Raw genomic sequence first — 7,405 nt, 5'->3', positions numbered from 1 at the left:
ATCAGAGCGCATGCATAATATACGTGCGTCACAATGTGTGAGCTGCCATGGTGGCTTTGGGATTCTTCTTCCGGCCGCGAAAGCGAAATGTCGTGGAATCATGGGGTCCCAAGCAGCACCGAAAGCCGCCCCCACCCATTGTGGTTCTTTTGTTTTCGACGGACCATATCGTCCTTTTGCAAGGAATATAAGAGATGCCGCCTATGCCGACTGGAATGACGCCTCGGTACTTGTGTCGAAAGTGATTAAAACATGAGATATGCTGGGAAGTCAAGGTCGCCGGATGTCTGAAGTGATTTCTGTTTATAAGGTAAAACTTTTGCTTTAAAGAAAAAAATTCAAGAGTTTAGGCTGAGTAATATTTGAACCCACGACTCTTCGGTCACGAGGGAGACAAGCCTGCGCGACTTTGCAACGAGCTAAGGTCTATGTGTCTAGCTATCGCGTTCCACTTTTAAAAGCAAAACTCAAGCATTGACCTGAAATTGTTTTTTACGGTTATTGGAAGGGGAGAGCATACGGCATCGAATATATTCCAGAGCAGCTAAAAAAACGGCGTCTTGCCAAACATCATTACCTTTGGACTCTTGTAATGAATCAGGTTTGGTTAGCCGCTCTTCGCCCGCCAGAGGCCAAGAAGCGCTTGCTCTACTTCAAGTAATTGGAGGGGAAGGGTCTTTGTTTCCTCATTTCTGACCCGTGAACGACGGAAATTCCTCTTTGCATCTACTGGGTGGTGTTTTACGTTTCACTAGACGCAGTGCGGAAGGTGTTTTAAAACTTGCGTCAAGGGCAAAGAGGTCGGCCGCGACAAGTGTCACGTCAGCGGTTTTGAGGGCATTGAGTCGACCACACGCTGCGTCCGTTTGACTCTGAGGACGGACGTTACGCAGTGAGGTATGCTCCCCAACTTTGCATTCAGGGAGCGAATACCCTCACTCGCAACACGGGAAAAGCTTCAGTGTTTCTGCGATGCAAATTGTTTTATCGCATCAGTCAACCTTTCATATATGTTTGTTTTATTTCCTTTTGATGACGTGTATGCACGTCGTTACCAATGTCAATAGAAGACGGGCTGCTTCAACCAAGCATGCAGAAGACAGCGAAACAGGACTACTGTGTCATTCGTTCTTCGCTGTCTCGGGTCGTTATATGGCCGCCTTCCCTTGGCGTATACTACCGATTGTCGATGAGGAGAAGCAATGGATTTGTCAGGACGGACGCCCCCTTCTAGTTCCTACAAACGCCCGCGAAACCGCCTATTCCATGAAACAAGTGAAAGAGCCTCATCTTCACATACTTGGAAGCGTCAGGTGCAAGCGACTGCCCTTCGCAAAGATGGACAGCCATTTTTCCGCACTCACTCGGCGTGGAAGGACAACAGCAGGTCACCAACGCCCCAGCTTCCCCAACTGCCCCCGCACCTCTTCCTTCAGATGAATAGGGAGAGCAGAGCAACGGGACGCTTACCGGCAGGAAATCACCGCCAGCTGACGGTGCGTTCGAAGTCAAGCTGGCTACATGTGACCGCCTGTTCTCAACGGCGATGAACGTCCTCGTCGAGTGTCGTCGGTTCAAAAGAAACGACTGTAAAACCCCGGTAAGTCTAGCGAAGCCTACAATGCCTGCTTATGATAACTTTCAAGAAATTGCGAATGAGAAGGTTCACCTCAATTTGCGGGTCGGGGCAAGCTCGTTAGTGGCGTCGCGTCGGACAGGCTACGTGAACGCTTGTGGTTTGAAGGTGTAGGACTGAGCTTCGGAAGGGCAATTGCGATAGCAAGTCATTACGAAGAAACGCTGTAAAATTTGCGAGAATTCTCCGCTTCGGAGGAAGACAACCAGACACGCAAGTCACGCACGATCGTGACGCAGACTGGAAATTTGTTGCGTCCTCGTCGGGCTTCGGAGAGAGATCGAAAAAAACGTCGGAACTTTCGCTCCGGATCTTTTTCGGCATTTGGACCGTTTTTCAACCTGCAAGGGCCGATATAGGCGTTTTTCGAAGGGCACGATTATCGATCACCTCAAGTAGTGGTGCCGCAGTTAGGAAGGCGAACAGTTTCTGTCAAATTCTAGAGGATGGAGAGGAACACGCGACACCCCTGCACGTATGACGTGAAACGCCTGCCGAATCATTTACGAGGAAGTTATAGTCGAAAGCGAGAAACCTCAGTTTTAGTATTTATGGTATCTTCGGTATCTGATATTACGGAAGATATCTACACGATGCACTACCAAGCGATTACGCTTTTGACCGCGCCATAGTCAACTTAGACTTCAGTCAACTACTCCAGCTGCGAGATCACTTCGAAGGCCTGCTTCCTTGCGAACGTCCTCTACCACCAGCTGTCGGTTTCAGTGTGTTTCTACGTAGTCTGACAAGCAGGGTTGGTCAGAAATACTCAGAAATGTAGTTGGAAATACAAATACTGCGATACATTAAAATAGTAGCTAAATTACTGATACTGAAATATATCTGTAAAAGTGTATCGCGATATGTATCGGAAATACATTTAAATAGAGGCAAAAAGTATTTGGAAATAAAAATACAAGAATACATTTTAGGGAGGGCAGAAATACAAATACAGAAATACTGATACTGCAATACATTTTTTCAAATTTGTTTGAGACGCCAAATGAGATGAACCTTGAAGTTAAGTTTTCGATCCTGAAATTGCTTTTCCGTAGGCTTGGCACTTTGCTTTGAAGGTAGTGACTTTGGACGACTAGGAGTTTTCAATGGGCTCGAAAAAACGTTTCATCAAGGACTGACCGAAATCCCTTCCCTGAAATCCTGTCTGTCTAACGAGGGATGCGAAAAGACTTTGACCTCTAAATAAATTCTATGTCATTCTAAATCATATCAAAGCGTCACCACGCCCCTGTACAATTGTGCAACTGTCAACATTTATCGCATGACGTCACGGTGGAATGAACTGCTATTTTTTTATCTGCACGTGGGGCCTTGAACATGAAACTTTACAACGCTGCTGTATGAAAGGATAATAGTTACTTTCGTTGTAGGTTACCTCGTTGAAGATCGTACAGGCAGTGTCATTTGGAATTTTCGAGAATAGTAGACCACCTAAAGAATTCTGAAACAAGTGTCTTATCTTCTGTTACGGTTGAAAAAACGATACGGAGGCATCCCTGTTGTGAGGGCCCTTCCGGCCGACCCTCCACCGCTTATGGCCTGAATGTCCAACGAGACGGAAGGTCCAACGAGCCTGAATGTCCAATCGGTCACGTGACAGGCGAGACGGAATGTACAACGAGACGAAAGATTCAATCGAGACGGAATGTCCATCGAGTCTGAATGTCCAACGAGACGAAAGGTTCAATCGAGACGGAATGTCCAACGTGCCTAAATGTCCAACGAGACGGAAGATCCAACCGAGACGAAATGTCCAACGAGCCTGAATGTCCAACGAGTCTGAATATCCAACAGATATAGAATGAACCTTGCAAAGAATTTGGAAGACATTTCTTTGTTGAATTGTAGGATTACTGATAGTTGCGGCGGTGAAAAATGCGTTCGATGAAATGGGGAACCAGACATTTCGGTGCGGAGATATCGGTACGCGATCATTTCGGTATATGGTCGCTTTGGCAACGGGTTTTTCAGTACCGGGATTTTTGATGCACGGCTATTTTGGTATGCCGCTGAGCTTGTCCCACTGACGTCGCCTCTGTGAAGTCCCCAAAGTGAAATTAAAATTATGCTCGTTTATTTTGTAGACTTCATAAAATCCCCAAAACAATTCATTTATTGTTTGTTTTATATATCTAGATATAAAGATGATTTCTATAATTAAAGGAAAAAACGTTTAAAAGGTCACACATGCTACAAGATCAAAGACCGAACTCGTTGACCATTGACAACCTGTCACGCGTTTGATTTTAGAAGGTCGTACTGTTGGAGCGGAAACAAATGTAGGACCCACGAGCGACCTCAGCCACCGTTTTTCCGTATTGTACGAGTTGCTGTATAGTTTCTTTTTCGTGTCCCCAGTCCCGCAAAGATGATGTCCCTTGCATGGGAGAAAAGCGCCTGATTGAATTTTTAGTATATAGTTATTATTAGGCGAAGTCGGAGTAGTATGTGTAATTACTCTAAATTGTAGTTTTTGTTTTCTTCTATTTACAGAACGAACGTGAAAGTTTTAGACATTTCTGATTGGACTTCTCGGTCCCCAGAAACGAAAATTCGATCCTCATATCAAAATCACTGATAGAATACAACGTTCCTCCCATTAAGCCTTTGTGCAGCTAATCTCCTCAATTGGTGAGCTTTTGTCCGGTGATTGTGCGGAGGATTCGGCACGCTGACGCTTATCGCGACGATTAGTTTCGCATGCTTCGGCCACCAAAGCGATTGCTGTCGCAGTGAACCATGTATTAAACAACAAGTAGGTAATATTAATAATTATCACAATACTTTTTTAGGGTTGGCTTCCGTCGTTTCTGCCTTTCCTGGTCACGTGCCAAGCAGCAATCGCACCGATACGCGCCCATGGTAGCATACCAAGGCTGCGATTGGATTTCAACTGGTTCTTACTCTGTCACAGAGCCGCTGCGACAGTGCGACCGTTATTTATTCATATGCGTACATTACAAGTGTACATATGACCACGGCATCAGGAGGTCAGCCCCTCCTTCGGTCTTCCCAAATTCCATAATGCTAGAGTTGCGAGTGAACATACTCACAAAGAACCGGACTTTTATCATTTTGAATAACCAGGGTACGATTCTCTACCGGACCCTTGCCAATTCTGAGAGCTCCATTTGTCATCCTCTCTTTTTTGAAAAGAAGGTCCCACTGTTGACCCCCACTGTCACCGGCAATCTACACACCCAACCCTAATCAACTCTTTTCGACAGTTCAACAAACGGGGACTTTCGCCCCATTCTTCATTCTGCGAATCGGGACGAATCGTCCTTCTTTCAGTTGTCCAGAGACCAATGGAATTTCGACGAAGTGACCGGATTGGTGGTGCAACACGCTTACCCTACAAGGATAGAAAGCCACGTGGAACGATCTATTGTTATATTCACACATGATGCAGGCTATTAGGACATCCGGGTGTGAACCTTTTGCTGCCCGCCGAGACAGATGCGTTCGCTTCCTTTATCAGCAGTCAAGCTCCCACCTACCAAGACGTCATGAACTACCTCGACAGAATGGCGAGCTTTGGAGTGCTTCCAGATGACAGTTAAATTACATGGGCTTCTGAAAACTACTACGCATGTCACATGCAAAAAAAGAAAAAAAAAGTTGCGTACTGTGTGATACTAGTATTATCGCTCTACTCACTGACATACAAACCTATTGCAAGGGAATGGATGCGTTTGTAAACTACTGACGACTGAAGTGTACAGTGAGTAGTTGTCTGTTCCAAACATAAACGAACAAAAAAAAATTTTATAAATTCACACAATTGTTTTGCATTTACTCAGGAATTGTCGGGTCACACCAGCCACCATCCCCATGCATTTATAGGCGCGTTAGATGTAGATTTTTTTTTTTTTAAATATCTATACTTTTTTGTTAGTGGGAAATTACGCTTGTGGAAACTCTTGATGCCTCGCACCCACAGCTCCCAAAGCTCCTTTTAAAAAATTAAATATTGACTCTGCGCATAGTCAGTGACGCTGGCGGGCGGTCATGTGTTTTCAATGCGAATATCCGTATGTAGCTCATCTATAGATCGAAACGGGCAGGGATGAGAACTGAACTAAAAATTCTTGGGTTCCGAAGCGCGGCTTTTATAGACGTCCCCCCATTGCGATCCACTAGAACATCCATATTATATATTTCAAATTGGCTGATCTATGTCATCGGAATATTCCAAACATTTGAACTTTTAATATCAAAGGAGCGTTTGGCGTCGTACAATCGACACCTTTAACCGATTGGTACATAGCTGCGCATCGGCACTCAGCTAACTAACCATCAAGCCTTCCTATAGATGAAATTATAATATTTGTGTCTGCTCTGTTTCTTTGTCGGTCCCTCAACGTCGGCTTTTGTAACACGACATTTTAGTATGATGTAACTACGGCAATGCCTGCAGGAACGCGAACTAAATATACACACAAGTGTGTACATTTAAGAGGGCAAATTATTCTAGAACGTGACAGGCGAGACGGAATGTCCAACGTGCCTGAATGTCCAACGAGACGAAAGATCCAACCGAGACGGAATGTACAACGAGCCTGAATGTCCATCGAGACGAAAGATCCAACCGAGACGGAATGTCCAACGAGCCTGAATGTCCAACGAGACGGAAGATCCAACCGAGACGGAATGTCCAACGAGCCTGAATGTCCAACGTGCCTGAATATCCATTATCGGATCTGTCGTCTCGTTGGACATTCAGGCTCGTTGGACATTCCATCTCGTAATCACCCTCCACCACCAACGCATGGACTGCAGTCCTCATGTTTCGTCTTGCACACTCCGAATAGAAACCTCGTGGATTGCGACCTGATATTGCCGGCATAGGTTCGAGCTCTCCGAGAAACAGCGCGCTCGAAACGAGTCGCGGGTGTACGAAGTCTGGGTCGGCACAGAGAGGCCACGTCTGAGCTCCTTCCTGGGTTCGGATCACCCGAACAGTAGGTCACTTTCACGTCGGCAGAGGACGTATCCTTGAGCCGTGCAATATTACGGGCGCAGCCACAGACGCATTCGAATATGTGTTGAACTTCACTGCGTAAGTCATCCTACTATTTCAAGCCAACCACCGCCAGGCTCGTGCTGCAAAGGACTGTGACTCAGCTTTACCGGCTGTGTGTACTGTGTACGCTAATGCAAGAGAGACGGTTAGCAGCGGGCTTAGGATGCCAGCAAACAATGGCTCAAGAAACCCTTACCTAAAAACCCGCGGCACAAGATGCTCTGACTCCACTCCTGGCACGCCACCTGGTTTGAGTCCCCGACTACGCAACACTTCTCAGAAGAAAGAAAAGGACGCATAGAAAAATAGTTTGGAGAATCGGAAGGAACCGGTGGTCAGCATGGTAACAATACCCAAGCATCTCCCCGACTCTGGTGCCCTCAGAAGTAAAAAAAAAAAAAAAGCGTTCGGATTTGTTTTGTTTTTTCCGGGGAGGGGGGAAGTATTTTTCAAGAAATGTAACTAAATACGTTTCACCCTGATTGTATCGCGATACGGAGGAACATTAAAAATGTATTTCGATACAGGAATACAGATACTGGTGAAAAAAAGTATCGCGATACAGAAATGCAGATACAAAATGTATTTCTGAAATACTATCACGATACATTTGTATCGCGATACTGCCCAACCCTGCTGACAAGGAAAAACGTTGCTCGAACTAGACGTCATTCGAAGCCTTCATTTTGCATTCAATGGTCAACCTTGCAACGTCTGAACAC

The sequence above is a fragment of the Ixodes scapularis genome, unplaced genomic scaffold, assembly GCF_016920785.2.
Source record: "Ixodes scapularis isolate PalLabHiFi unplaced genomic scaffold, ASM1692078v2 PGA_scaffold6__148_contigs__length_123643588, whole genome shotgun sequence".
NCBI lineage: Eukaryota > Metazoa > Arthropoda > Arachnida > Ixodida > Ixodidae > Ixodes > Ixodes scapularis.
Note: the sequence above shows the minus strand (reverse complement) of the source record.